The sequence below is a fragment of the Gorilla gorilla genome, chromosome 16 (assembly GCF_029281585.2).
Source record: "Gorilla gorilla gorilla isolate KB3781 chromosome 16, NHGRI_mGorGor1-v2.1_pri, whole genome shotgun sequence".
Lineage (NCBI taxonomy): Eukaryota > Metazoa > Chordata > Mammalia > Primates > Hominidae > Gorilla > Gorilla gorilla.
Window position 1 is genome coordinate 61,522,600 of NC_073240.2, and position 15,591 is coordinate 61,538,190.

The 15,591-nt window shown below is 41.2% G+C and overlaps 1 protein-coding gene and 1 long non-coding RNA gene across 2 annotated transcripts in view; one reads left to right on the plus strand and one right to left on the minus strand.

Annotated features, from left to right (window-relative positions):
- RORA (RAR related orphan receptor A) overlaps nt 1-15,591 on the minus strand; it is a 736,533-nt gene that overhangs the window by 259,455 nt on the left and 461,487 nt on the right. The window lies entirely within an intron of this gene.
- On the plus strand, nt 11,409-13,143 carry LOC129526996 (uncharacterized). Its single transcript, XR_008671827.2, has 3 exons — nt 11,409-11,910; nt 12,568-12,926; nt 13,007-13,143. It is a non-coding gene; the product is annotated as an uncharacterized lncRNA (long non-coding RNA).

Sequence of the window (15,591 nt, forward strand, 5' to 3'; positions counted from 1 at the left end):
AAGAGAGAGGGCAGACATAGGAAAGAACATCAGGCAGAGAGAAGCGTCTTAGAGCAGTAATCACAACCAAAATTTCGGGCACCAACAAAAGCCCATTGACGCTCAGACACCTCTGACTTTCCCCATTTCCTTCCCGATGGCACAAATGGAAGCTCTGATTTCCCCTTTCCTTTTCCTTCTGGCTGATGCATCCTGACAAATACAGTATGTAAAGCGCAGGGACGTGTGAAAGGAAAGTGTGGCGACGGTTGTTTTCCATCTCCCAATAATAGCGTTTCAATTTGGTACCTAAATAAACAATCTATTTTAGTGGCTCCCCTTTGATATCTCCAATGTTCCCTTCTGTTATTTCTGGCAGTTCCCAATCCTGTGATGTGATTAGAGAGGATGATTACACTTACATAACAGCATCAAATTAATTTGCCGCCGAGAACAACAGCGGTAGGAAATCATTGGAGTTCTCAAATTGCTCCCCCCACCCCCACCCGCCTCGAGTTTATTTAAGTGACATCAAGGGATTAGAGCGAAGTCGGTCAGTAGAGCACTGCTGGGAAAACAACCAAAACATCGACTCTGACCTTGTAAACGAAAGAGGAACAGAGCAAATAATGAATAGCGCTGGTCCCAGGCCTGGTGCAGGGGCCATTGGATGAATCAGCCTCCCAAACACACATTTCCGTCTGTCTGCGGGAGAAAGAAACAAACTGTACCTTTCAGTGCAGATTAGATCCATTTTCCTGGGGCTATGTCCAGCCAACCAGGGACTGTCAAAACCAAAGATATTTGAGATTTTGCTTATGTTTCTTTGCTTTGCTTTTTGGCCCCTTTTCAAAACGACAAGAAGAATGTAAAAGTTGACTTGAATTTTTTTACTCTGTGAGCCCTGAACAAAAATCCAGAAAAATAAAGCAGAGGCAAATATTATTGCTTCTGGTTTTCTAAAAGATATGACAATAACAGCTCAGAAAACTGTAGCCCATGATTCCACCAAAGGTTAGAGGTTCAGAACAGGGAGCAGCACGTGGATGGCGTAGAAAAGGGACCCCTTTAAGTCCTACTCGCAGTTTAGTTCTGACACGAACCTTCAACAGTTACTTCAACTCTCTGAGCCTTGGTTTGCTTACCCAAGATAGCAGATATTACCGTCTTTCATCTCTGTTACAGGGTTGGTGTTCACCCATCCGTTCATTCTGTTAATCCATCCATTCAACAAGTATTTATTGAACACCAATTCTGTCTCAGGAACTCTGCTGGTAACTGGGAATACCAATGGACGTGGTCAGCCCTAGGAGCTTATGTCCTAGTGGAACAGGGAAATAAAAACAGCCAGTGTGCTCTGAGGGCCTGCATGGGCAGGCACTGACCTCTCCACCCTTCATCCCTTATCACATGTGAATTTCACAACCACCATGCATGCGTAGGTATCTCTATGTCTATTTTACAGATGAGGAAATTGAGCCCAGATGTGTTAAATAACACTACGCCAAATCACACTAGGAAGCAATGAGATTGAAACCCAAACCTAGGTTTTCAGAATTTAAAGCCATGCTATATCCCTTTATATTTTTTGGAACCTGACAAGCTCTGAAGCACTCTGCAAATACAAGGAACTACTTTAAGTGTGTTTGCACAAGCTGTTCATATACTAGACAGACATCACAAATGCATGAATTTCTATTGCTTTATTCCAGTGATTACAGCACTTGATTCTTTTTAAAGCAAATCCACTTCTATTATCCCATTTGATCCTTGTAACAGCATCATGATACATGTGGAGCAAGTATTATTACTCCCACTGGACAGATGAAGAGACCAACATTAAGCAACTGGCCAAGGCCCTTGACCCAGACCTGGAACACTGGTCCGTGGCTACTCACTTGCTCTTCTTCCTCAACCTCCTCTCAATGAGTCTGAATAAGGATGACGTTTTCAATTTTGGCCTCAATAGAATTATGGTTACTTCCTATATTGTGTTAGTCTTTTGAGTCCTAATGGCATCCCTTTTTGGGTAGAAATCCATATTTACAATATAGCATGAGGTATTTTTACATTTGTCTGCTTTGAAAATCATCGGCTGCTTTTCCACCTTATGAGAACGTGTCACACTTTCCCATCATCTTTTGTTTACATCATTGTTTCACTATCATGGAGGTTTCGTTGTGCATTCCTCTCACTTAGCTCTTTTAGAAGACTGCTCTTAACACCAATATATGGGGTTTCCAAAGTTGGGATTACTCCAGTTAGGTGAATTTGACCCTTTGTTCCAAACAAACTCTTGTTAATTCCAGCTGTACTGTAGAATCCATATCATCTGAGTCTGCTTGTTCATACTTCTCTTACTTCATGAAATGGACATCAAAAAATTATTAGGGCTGTTTTAGTCTCATGGCTTAGCTCCTTGCTAGTTCTTCTACCTGAAATGCTTGACCCCCAACTTTGACGCCCTTCCCTCATTCTTCAGGGACAACTCAACTTCCACATCCTTGAGGATACATGTCCACAATACCTCTGCCAACATTGACATCCACCTCCTCTGAATTTCCAAATCCCATAGACTGTCAGAGGTTTGCTGCACAGGCACATGGGAGGAGCTCTGGTCCTAGTCCTTTCTTACACAGATGAGGAAACTAGGACCCAGAGAGGGCAAATGACTTTCCAGTTGGTGGCAAAGCTGGAAATAGGGCTCCATTCTCTTGCTTCTTAAAGCTAGCACTTCCCTTAGACTCCTTTTTCTTTCCTTCTAACGTCTGTGGAATGTGGGTTGTGTATGCTCAGTCTGGAATGGATATCTCTCTTATTATCCCCATAAACTCAGTGCACTTCTTGAAGATGAGAGCTGAGTCTTTTTTTTTTTTTTTTTTTTTTTATACTTTAAGTTTTAGGGCACATGTGCACAGCGTGCAGGTTTGTTACATATGTATACATGTGCCATGTTGGTGTGCTGCACCCATTAACTCATCATTTAGCATTAGGTATATCTCCTAATGCTATCCCTCCCGCCTCCCCCCACCCCACAACAGGCCCCGGTGTGTGATGTTCCCCTTCCTGTGTCCATGTGTTCTCATTGTTCAATTCCCACCTATGAATAAGAACATGTGGTGTTTGGTTTTTTGTCCTTGCTATAGTTTGCTGAGAATGATGGTTTCCAGCTTCATCCATGTCCCTACAAAGGACATGAACTCATCCTTTTTTATGGCTGCATAGTATTCCGTGGTGTATATGTGCCACATTTTCTTAATCCAGTCTATCATTGTTGGACATTTGGGTTGGTTCCGAGTCTTTGCTATTGTGAATAGTGCCGCAATAAACATACGTATGCATGTGTCTTTATAGCAGCATGATTTATAATCCTTTGGGTATATACCCAGTAATGGGAAGGCTGGGTCAAATGGTATTTCTAGTTCTAGATCCCTGAGGAATCACCACACCGACTTCCACAATGGTTGAACTAGTTTCCAGTCCCACCAACAGTGTAAAAGTGTTCCTATTTCTCCACATCCTCTCCAGCAGAGAGCTGAGTCTTTTCGTCTCTGAATCCCATAGCATTTTTCACAAACCCAACACATAGAAGCTGTTCAAGAAATGGTTGTGGGATAAATGATTGTTCTTCATGGAAATGATCTGCCTTTTCACCTCCAAGGTTGTTTGCTAACTCATCTCCTGTTTGTTCCCTCTCTTGTTCTTGCAGCAGTTTCTCTCCTCCATGCAAATCATGTCCACTCCATTCCATACCTCTGCAGAAAACTCTGACTTCGGCTTAACCTGCATTCATTCATTCATTTATTCACTGAATATCTGCAAAGTGTCTGTGCTGTGCCAGGCACCGTCCTGGTACAGGGGATGTAGCAGTGAACAAAACGAAATCCTTGCCTTTGTGGGGCTTATCATCCCTCAATATCTCCACCTTCTCCTAAGTGACAGCTCCCAAACTGAGGGAAACCCAAGGTTTCACAAAAAAGTTTCTGCAATGTTCATATCATTAAAGGTGATAATAGCAGATATTTTAATTTCTACTTAAATAACTGGATGAATGTAGTGAATACTTACATATGGTTTTCCTTTAAAAGAGCAGAGTTTGGCATCACCTACCTGTGCTCATGACTTCGTCACCCTCCACCATTGGGTGAGGAGCTGAATGTTACCAGTTATTGTGGCAACTGAACCACGAGGCAATTTAAAATGTTTATTTTTGGTTAATTGTTTAATTGATTAAGTTGTCTGATTCTTACCCACAGCGGGTTTTTGGTAACGACAAATAGTAGAAGAATTCTGAAGTAAAAATTTGAAAAGTTTATAAAGACTGTGCATCTGATGATAACTTTATAAATATATGTCAAGGTATTCTTCACTGGATTTCAGAATTGCATTTACGTGTCACATAACCCATTAAGATCTCGCCGTTAAGTTCAAAAGTCAATGTTAATAATGGAAAGTTTGGTGTTGCTTATATCCAGTTTGGCTTTTAATGTTTTGTATAGATGTGTTTACTAATAGCAGCCAGAAATCCTCTTTTATTTCAGTAGAAATAAACAAAGAATAAAAATAAATCACGTTTTTACCCAAAATGTAAGCTTTTCTAGCATTAGTTGTAAAGGCAGATTTTGTCTGTTTTTGACTACTTTTGATACTATGAGACACAGTTAAATTTCAACCCACAGTTCAATATTTATTTAGTTGCCAAACTAAGCACACTAATAGATGTCATTTTAATGTATGTTTCATAAATGGTCATTTCTTACATAATTAAAGTAAATTAAACCATGGGCATCACTTTTTAGATGGAACTCATTCAGAATTTATTATTATAATCCATGAATATTAGTAAATACTATATTCAATTAATTTTGTAATAAAATCTTTAAGATACACTTATCTAAAATGACGCATACATTTTAAAACATTAACTCATTTCATTTTGCATTACATGCAAAACGATTAGATGTTTAAAAAAATGTTCAAATAATATATATTAGTATGAAATGAGTGCATAAGTTTAGAAATGGTTGGGGAACGCTGTTCTAGACTCTTTATATCTGCCCTTGCCCTTACCATCTTTGCACCTTCTCTAAAACAACCATCCTTCTCAGCACTGTTGATCATCTTTTCTCTCCCTTGCATCATCAGTCTTTCCTTTTCTGCTTTCTTCTTTTCCTCAAATCCATAAACATTATCAGGTCTCTCTATTCTACACAGCCAGCCAACCAGCTATACACAGGTTCAGGAAACCTCCTTCCCAGTCCTGTCTTCCCCTCATGCTGCCACCTTACACAGTCAAACTTCTGGAAAGAGTATTTTTCTGCCATTTTCTCTGCCTCAGGGCCTTTGCACTAGCTGTTCTTCTGCCTAGAATGTTCTTCTCACAATTCTTTGCATCACTGGCTAAGTCCTGCCATACAGGTTTCAGCTCCTGTAAGAGCTGACCAACCATGCTACAGTGCCCAAACAATCCGTCTTCTGATTCTGAGTATTTTTTACTATCTGACACTTTCCTTGTTCCAAAAACAGAGCACATCCCTGGATGTGACTCCAGGGTGTAAAATAGTGCCTGGCACATAGAAAGTGCCCACGCTTACTTGTTGAATAAAGGAACAGACAAGTAAATGATGAACCCTTTCAGCCTCCCTTGCTGGTTTCTTCCCTCTCTCCCGACCCCCAAATGCTTGCTTTGTGCAGGAGTCTGCCTTTTAACCTCTTCCCTTCTTCCTTTTCACACTCTCACTGGGTTATCACAGCCACCCGTCACCCTCAGAATTCTAACATTCACCCACATGGAGATCGCAAACACAGAGCATGGTACAGCCCAGCAATGCAGACATTGCTAGCAGATCTCCACTCTCTTTTCAGGATAGTCTAGTGTGCATGGTGATCCAAGACAGGATCTTCCAATCAATGGGACCGGCACCTCTAGGTGAAGGCTATTTGCTTTCTTTGACCTATATGTCAATGACTTCCCAAATCTATGTTGGCAGCACTGGAGTTTTCAGACCCCTTTGTCAAACAGCCTTCTGGACACTTTCATTTGTTCACCTCTAACATCCAGCACAATGCTTGGCACAGGGTGAATGCTCAGTAATTCTCCATGCTACAATAAGCATGTATTCAGTGACACTACCCACTCAGATAGTCTCTACCAGCTTGCTAGGTATAAAAGGGAGGCTCACCTATTTGTGCTTCTCTTCTTTCAGAGTTGTGGTGGCAATTTGCCAGGTCTCGAGCACAGTACCCATTTGTAACAAGTTCCACGTTTTGGCCAATAGTTCCACAATTTCACCCTTGAGTTCCTTCAAAACTCTTGGGTGGCTGCCATCAGTTCTGGTGACTTATTTACACCTAGGATGTCATTCTAGGACATCCTGTCCATTTGCCACAACTTGTTCCAAGGCTGGAGACCTCTCTGTTTTCAAATACAGTTGGGGAGCGGGAATTTTCCTCTTCACCTCCATGGTAACAGCTAATGCCAAGGATTTGCCACGACTCTCTCAACTAGTTTTTGCTCATTTTTAAAGTGGTGATCATCAAGTGAATCCAACTGATATAATGGTCTCTCTCATTTTTTCACTGCCATCGGTACATAAGAAAAGAATACTTTCTGATTGGCATAGAAATTCCCTGCAAAGTCATCCTCATATTATCTCCTGAAGCACTGTGCCAACTAACTCTATAAAGTTCCAGCTGATAACTCAGATGGATTCAAAAGCTTTAACACCCACCAGATCATTTAAACTGAATTAAGAATTCTGAAAGATTGATAAGAGAGGCCAGACAGTTACCACTTTACAGACAAAGAAACTGAAGTCCAGAGTGATCCAGAGATCTGAATGCCACATAGCAAGTTAGCACCTGAGCTGAGGCTCAAACCATTCTTCAGATTTACAATCCAGTGGGTTTTCTCCTTGCTACACCTTGATTCAGCTGAACTGCATCAACCTATTCTAATCCAATCAAATGCTGAATGAATAGTCATTAGGACAACTGGAAAGAACTAACTGACGTCAAAATGGTTGATTCAGTAGCCACATGCATCTATGGCCTCATGTAACAAAAATGCACTCTGCTAAGAAATATTCCCCAAGGAGAGCCTGAGAGAACACACTGAAGAGTCCTGCCTTACAGAGGCCAGCCTGGACTATGTTTGAGGGTGGACAACACAACACACATAAATACATACATAGCTTTGTACATTTCAAGGCTTAAAAGTTCTTGCTGCTGGATTTTATCTTGAGATTAATTGAATTCTCACTATAGGATCCTCAACTGGAATCCAGGTTGAGGGGGACATGGGGGCCAACTCTAGCAATGAATACATCATCAAACAGGGGGCAACTTTGAGTCAGTAGCAACCACAATTCCCACAAGAGAATAATGAGGAAGCTGAGTAGTTGGAAGGATTAAATACTGGCATTTCATTTTTAGGATCACATTTTGCGTGCAACCGCAGCTCCAGACCTGAAAGACTGGCCGTCTCAGATTTGCCCATACACATAGAGAAATCTGCCTCTAATGTAATCTGACATCGTCCCTACTCTCTGATTAACCACTTTTGGGTAGGCCTCAAAGAAGTCCGTGCCAAATGATGCCCTGTGGATCTCAGGAGCTGCCAGTTTCATTTTCCCTTCTACCTACTCTTTTCCCAAGTATTATCTTGCCAGTTGAGACAATCTGATGGAATGGAAAGAAATATTTAACCATCTTTGATACAAAGATAGGAGGGGGAAATATGATTTGCTATCCTATTTTCCCCCATTGAGGAGATAAAAAGTACTTTGTTAGATTTAATTTCTTTGGTACAAAGATTAGTCTGAGAGTATTTTGAACTTGTCAGTCATTCAACTCAGTATTTTAAATTTTTTAAAAGCATAACCTTGAAGTATATGTGGGCTTTTTAAAATAGTTTTAAATTTGAAGCCCCTGAATATTTTATAAAAAGTTCAATTTGTATGTGTGTTTTTTTAAAAGGTTTTAATTTACTTCATTAGAAGCTCTCTGAGCTTTAAAATATTTTTTTTTTCTAATGTTTCTGAGCCTTCCTTTGGAAGAATAAAATGCTCTTCTAAGAAATGTCAATTGATCGTTGGGGTCGAGGAACTGTGCAGAGGATGAATGTGAGCTAAACATTCTCTGGCACCTAGTTGATCTCTCTTCCACATGAAGCGTATTTGCTAATGAAGGGAGCATTGGTATGGGACCGAAGAAAGGATTCCCTTAGTCTGTTAATTTACTTGGAATAATTCATTAGCTGACACTTTTAGCTATGAATTTAGCTGGTAAATCCCAGATCACCCCAATATTATGTGTAAAGAGGATAGTTCAGTCTTTTTGTGAGAACTTTGGGAGGATGGATTAAAGCCCTTTCTCCCATAGTTACCCTGACATAAGGGAGCTTGTTAATAAAGAGCTCTTTGGATCCTTTCCTTTGTACAGGCACTGTATGAATATTTATGGAATATTTCATCTGTAAACAGCATTAAAATATAAACAGAGCATACCAAGAAATAGGAAGGCCATTTTCACCTAATGCATAGCAGTGCTGTGAAAATGCTAGGGTTCCATTCCTGGTTATCAGCTAAGGAACAGCAAAGAAGGAAAAAGTTATTTGTTTAACAAATCAGGGGGCAGCAAGTCGTGTGATCCAGTGGAGCTTTGGTATTCTTGTTAATCAAGTCTTCTGGGTAATTGAATGACGATGCATGTCTATACATGCAGACAGACACACACACACACAGACACACATACAGGTGCCTGATATTTGTAACCACTGTGACTGGTCATATGAGATTGTTGCTTTTGTAGATAAAAAGTGGTCAAATATCAGAGTTTTTGTATGACGCTGCCTAATTAGTGCCACCCTAAGTTTCCGGCCCTTCTCCTTTTGGGCACAGGGAGGGGTGGGAATACGGAATTGCTGTTCACACGTGGGCTCCTACTAGCAAGATGAGCAGGAAAGGGAGGAGAGGGAGGAGTTGAATGAAACCTTCACAGAGACCAACTTCTGCAGATTCCATGGGCGACATTGCCTCTTCGAAGCAGCAGGATGGAGGATGTGGGGGTGCCACCCAGCCTGTACACCAAAGACACTTCCCACTCACCAGTTGTGGCTGTGTGCTCTTGATTGCAAACCTCTGGTACCCATCACAGATGTATTATCAATTTTCAAAGGGATTCGTATACAATAAAATACACTCAACAAGAAAACCACCCAGAACGCAATGAATCATTCTTTGATGATTCAGAAGGCACTTTAGGATCCTGTAGTGCCTTAGGGGCAGCATTACAAACATCAATTATCTTATGGTAAATGTGTAGAACAGCTAGTTCACAAGTTAAGAAAGAGCTGGGCAACTCTCTTTTATGATATGTTTTTTTAAAAAATAATGTTTTATCCCAGGCCTTTTCTACTTTCAAGCTCTTGCCCAGAATGTTGCTTCTATTTTTGCAAAAATGGCTCACTTACCAGCTTGGAGAAGTACCTCTCCTATGGTGTGCCTGAGTAAGTAAAACTGAAATTGTCTTATTTTCCTATGAGCCATTTCTGGGGCTAGACTTCTGTCCTTCTCCCCTAACCATTTAGGTATGCCTCTAATTAAATTCAAAACACTATATGAGAATTTTGGTCCGACAAAGATGACAAATATTTGTTTAGAAAGCTCAGTCAGGTGGCACACTTATGCATGGTTCAGTTTCAAATGTTCCTTAAAACCAGGAGGGTGTGCGATTCTATTGAATTCAGGCCAATTGCAAGCTAAGTTTCTCCCTCTTTGCAAACTACAGTAGTTGGTAATGAAAAAAAAAAAAGTCTAGTCCTTGGAAATCAAGTTCTTGAGCACTTTTGAAAACAGACTAATCCAAAACATCTGCAAGAATTTTATCTTTAAAAACCCAGGTGTCTAAAACATAAGGGGAAAAATATACAAATGAGACTTTGTCAACCAAGTTTTTGAAAAACAGGTTTCTAGCAGAAAAAGAAGCATCTAGAATAAAATGCAGCTGGCTTTATGAATCTTTATTTTCCATGGTGATTCTTCCTTTTTGGTCTTCAACAAAGAATGGAGTTTCTAGGTGAGTCTTGTCAGATTTTCCAAAAATACTATTAAACTAAAACGAGGGGATTCCAGGCAAGATAACATCTCTGGGAGGCTCAACTCTGGCTTGAATTTATTAAAAACTTCTGGTTCTTAATTTAAATTTTAATGGTGGTAGACCCAAAGCAGCCAGACACGAAGGTTATGGTATCAGATGTGAATAACTGAAGACAGATGTGCCGTATTTCTATCAAACCAGAGGCCTGGGCCTTGCCCCATCTATGGTGAAAGGTCACCAGAATTCAGAGAAAGAAGGACATATTACAGCCAACTGTGTGCCTTTAAAGAAGTGCATGAAACACACACAGTACACACACACACCCACGCACACACACACCACACACACAGGGAATAAAGGAGCATCTCCAGCTTGCTTATACACATATTTACTCCTACTATTACAAGGTGAGCCTACACATGATCTAAAGAAATGTCATTTTACTTGAAGCTACTGTGGCTTTGTAGCTACATTTTGTTACAAGTTCAATATCATCTAACCGCTACCCTAAAATTATGTCTGCAAGGGGGACTATTGGTATTTCGTAAACTGCTGCTGCTTCTCCTCTTTCTCTGTTACACATGGTCTAATGGGTTTAGAAAATGACATTCAAGACGCTGCTTTGCCAATTAGAACTTCCGCTACCTGATTCTTGAAGGACATAGCATGCCTAATTGTGTGCTCAGACATTTTATTAAGTTGTTTTGAGTGCTGAAAGTCTTTTAACCTTCATATAGACCCATATTCATAAACAAAAATGTTTTCAGGGAAAAAATAACAGGGAAAAAGGCATTTAATTACAAATAAAAGTACTGTTTCCAATATGCACAGATTTTTTTTTTTTTTTTAACCAACCTACCAAAGCAAAGGCAGGCTGCAGATGGTGAAAACTGAGTTGGGAAAACTGCACAGATATTTTCCCAAAACGTTCTCAGCGATGCTGCAAATGCCATTCTGGGTAGCTGAGAGGAAAAGACAGCAAGCATCATCTTGCCAGGGGCAGAACCTATTCTCAAGCCACTTTGAGAGCAGGAGTTGAACAAATATGATTTAGATGTTTCCCCCGCCCTGGAAACATGGTCTTGGGTTAACCGGTCCTTGGACAAATTTAAGAACAGTGTCTCCTACCAGGGAAATTATCTCATGCAAGAAAAAAAGTTCCCGTAAGCATCAAATTATTTTTCCTTAACTTTCTTTTAGAAAGTTTCCTTTTCAAAGTTTAGGAGGTTACACAGCATGTTAAACTCTTGACGAGATCTAAGGCAGAGGAGCGAGGAGGTTCGCTGCTGCCAGCCTTCCAAGAGAACCCAGTCATTAAGGAGCCCCAACTGTCACCAATCATACGGATCCCCATGTGGGACACACTTTAGCATGAACACAACCTTGCCTCGGAAAGCATACGTGGGAAAATATGCCAGGGGGGTAGCTCCCCAATTCTCCTGCCCAAAGATGTTTGCCATAGACTACGCTGACTGGCCCATTCAGGAGCCCCTCGGGTTTCCGATGGACCTACCCTTCTGATTTGAGATCATCCACGTGTTTTCCCGCCTCTGGAGGCTTTTATTTTCTGCTTCCTCCCTTCTTAGTACAGTGCCAATCACTGCTCTCCCCCGCCGCCCCCCTCCCCAAAGGCTCTCTGAGGCTGCTCCCTTTGTGATTGGCATCTCATTAATGAAGAAGGGCTGGTGTCTCTCATTACAGTTAGAGTGAGTGAGAGGACCTCAGAACTAATTTACTTGCTCTCACTAGGGAAGACACTTGCCTCCATCAAGAACTTCACTTTCCTGCTGCCTGTGGCAATAAAAGAACCCGTTTTGTTTTAACATTAATAAGGTGAGAGAATAGAGAATTTCCAAAAGAAATTAAGAAAGGCAAGAGGGTAGGTGTTGGCCCATGGAAGTTTCCCTAAAGCAGGTCTGATGGTGGAGTTCAGTGAGAGGCCTTTGATGCGGCAACATCTGGACCACATAAAAAAAAGCCTAGCAGGCAAATAAGAGACTGGCCAAGCAGAGAGGCTGGGGTGGGAAGCGGGAGGCATGGGTTCTAATCCTAGGTCCTAAGTCCCTGAGTGACCTTGGGCGAGTCTTTGATTTTTCTCTGGTCCTCAATTTTATTATCAGTAAAATAAAGGAATGGAATAAAATGGTCTTTTAGGGTTCTCTCAGCTCAAAAATTTTAATATTCTGTAAATGGGGCTCTGGACTATTTAAAACTTTTTTCATGTTTGGAGTGAGTTTTTTTATCTCTGGCAACAAATTAGAAATTCCTCCAGAATTAAAGAGCATGGAATGGAAATCATTTGGCTTCTCCAGCTGAAAAGGTCAACTAGATTCAGAAATGTACTCCAAGGCTGCACTGTCTGCATGGAAACCTAATTAGAGATCATACTTCATTGGCTAAAAGGGATCAAACTTATCTGAGCTTTCATCTGGATATGTATTTTTAAAAAATTACTCTGAGTTACTAATTCATTTATCTTTCTACTTACAGGGAATTCCACTCATTGATAAAGCTCGGCTTCGACACCCCTGCTCACAATGAAATACCTTCCTTGCCAACCACATTGCTTTATGATCGTGCCCCTTTACCACATTGTACTTGAAATGCCTTGTCATTTAAGAAACCATAAAAACGACGTCTTTAAAAATGGGTTCATCATTTAGCTGGAGATGGCTTCTGTGCCTGGAATCAGAAGCCTGTCCTCTCGGTGGTATGCCTCCACAAAAGGAAGCGAGCTACCACAAAGGACAGCATCATGTGTTGCCTTCATTGCTATTGAATCGGGAAGTTGGTGCCCAGTTTCAATACGGATGACAAAGTAGTGGGAATCTGAAATGCCTACATTAGAAGTAAGGGTGTCTTTATATTGGGAATATCCTCGAACCCAGGGCCCATTTCTAATTCCCCCTTCTCTCTTTCCCTGATACAGGCTATTTTTGAACGAGAAGGACTTTGGCTCCAATCAACAGTTTGGTTTCTTACTGTTTACATCTATGAGTCAAAGTAGCTTGCTCCCAGGATCCCCCACCAAACCGAATGAAAATAAATTCAATGTGTGCCCACTGAGCCTGGCCTGGGAGTTCTTGAGATCAACTCAGAATCATGGTCTTTCTGTCACTCCCAAAACAATCCTACCTAATTCTACTTGTTCCTAAGTATTGCCTTAGGATACTGACAGTCTTTTCTCCTACTTACAGCTTTTGAATGAAATTAAAGCTAATCCTCTCTGGCTTGGTCGGGTCTTGTGTAAGATTCCCACACCCCACAATCAAGGCCTTGCAATGTGGTGTTAGAAGAGATAGCCAAGTTACCACACCTGCATCACGATTCGGATAAGGATAGTATTTTTTGCCTTCCATGAGACAGCTTTGAAAACCTGAGTCACAGAAGCTGCTTCATGCAAATCCTTCCACTCTCCTCCTCACTGCCAGTACATTGGCACCTCCTTCTTAAAATGAGAAGAGAAGCATAAACAAGACCTTTGTGGACCTCAGAATAAAATGTAAGATCTTCAGATTTCCATCGCATGATTTCACCAGGCCAAGGCAGCCCAGCTTCATTTTTACGTGCACTGTGGTTCTAAGTATTTACAGTGGTGTAACCCGCTCCCCCACCCAACCCCCCAATATCGGTACTTTACTCACTCAGCTTCTAGCAAGAAGAATAAACAAAAAGAATCAAAGAGAAGAAGGCAAGAAACCGGGGACCAATTTTCAGGTCATCCTTTCCTTCTTAAAAGAAGGAATTCGCCTGCAGTGTCTGTAATTTAGAAGGTTTTAATGAATGGCTTCTAAATTATTTATTACGCATAGAAAGCTGTAAACATCCCTCTCTAAACCATTATGATATTATCTGGGCAGGAGTCAAAAGGTTCAAACATTTGGCACTTTTCACTGGACTGTTGTTGAAAATAGTTCTGCTCTGTGAATGTAACTTCTCTCCTTCCTTGTTACATGGAATTGTGTGTGAGCCTGTGAGCCTGCGAGCCTGTGTCTGTATCATTCACTTGAGATCGTCAAAAGGCATCCTGGCTTTGTAATTTGCTCTTTTGCAGACTTTCGACTTAGTAAGAGATTCCAAAATTAGTAAAAAAAAATATAATAAAGTAAAATAAAGCCAATTTAAAAAGCCATCGACAGAATACACAAACTGGATATTCAAGCAGAAGTGTTTGAAATGCCTCAGCCTCATTTCAAAGAGCTTCCTGCTGTCAAGCCCAAACACCCAGACAGGTAGACTGCTGTGAAATATGTAGGCGATGCCTGCTGCCTGATTTTCAGATGGCGAGGAGGCATTTGAAAGCATCAAAGTTCCCTGTATAGATGTGTGTACATTAATCCCTGCCTCTGTGATCTCTGCACTCGCCTATTGTAACTTGCTGTTTAATAGATTGCCAAACTTTGCCCTTCACAGACTGCACATTTTTTTTTTTTCCCAAGGATCTGCTCCTCTCCCAGGAGCTTCTTGCTGGGGCCGAGTTTTAAAAGTTTTCATTCCTGGGCTTGTGCTATGGCATTGGGTCACTCTTTGAATTCTGCACTTTTGAACACCTCACTTGTTGGCTTGCTTTTCCTCGCCCCTGGTGTCGATGTCTGTATGTGGCTAAAGTCAGTGCCCTCCAACCACGAAGCATCTGCCATGAGCCAGCCCTGATACGAATCATTAACAACCACAGCACTAGCCCTGTAAGAGCCTGTAATGTAGTGGGAGAGAAGATAGAGATCAAAGGCTGTCAACTGGCAGCCCACAGGTTGTGTATGGCCCAAAGACATGTACTGTTTTGCCTACACTGTGTTTTAAATTCAGATTAGTAACTAACACAGAAAAGATGGGAAATTTCACTTAGAAATCTGTGCTTCAAGCTTCTCTTGGAAAATTGGAAGGTGTGATTAAACAGGGCTTCCTGCCTGCATGGGTCCTGTTTTAGTTGGGATATATATTTTTTTCTAGACTGAGGTGGTGGAACAGTTACCATTAAGGACCTCAGCCTTGGCTTTCTTGATATCTTGATGCTATCTGCTGGGACATTGGCCTTTTGAGCCTGTGGTCCATGATAAGGACACACACAAAGGCAAATACTAACTGGAAAATTTGGGGGATACCAGCAGGTACTCTAAATATGTCCTCTCATTTGATCTTCTAAACACATCTACAAATCTGCCATTATAATATCCACTTCACACATGAAAAGTTGAGGCTGTTTTTAAGTACCTTGCCCTATTTCACACAGCTGACGATAGAGGAGTTGGGTGTTGGAACTAGAGCTATTAGCTTTGAAGCACCCTTCTTTTCAATTAGAAAGGCAAGAAAGTCCCCAGGAAGGGTGCAATATGGGCTGCCAGATCTCACATTGTCTTCTCCCACTGAAACTCAACTCTGCTCTAGTCTAACCACACCACACTTCTCACTGTACCCGAGGTATTCTTGGTCATTTGATCACTTCTTGTGTTTGTGTATTCTATTCCCTGTCCTCACCTTCTCTTTTGTACCTGCAAACTCCCTTCTTGCTTTGCA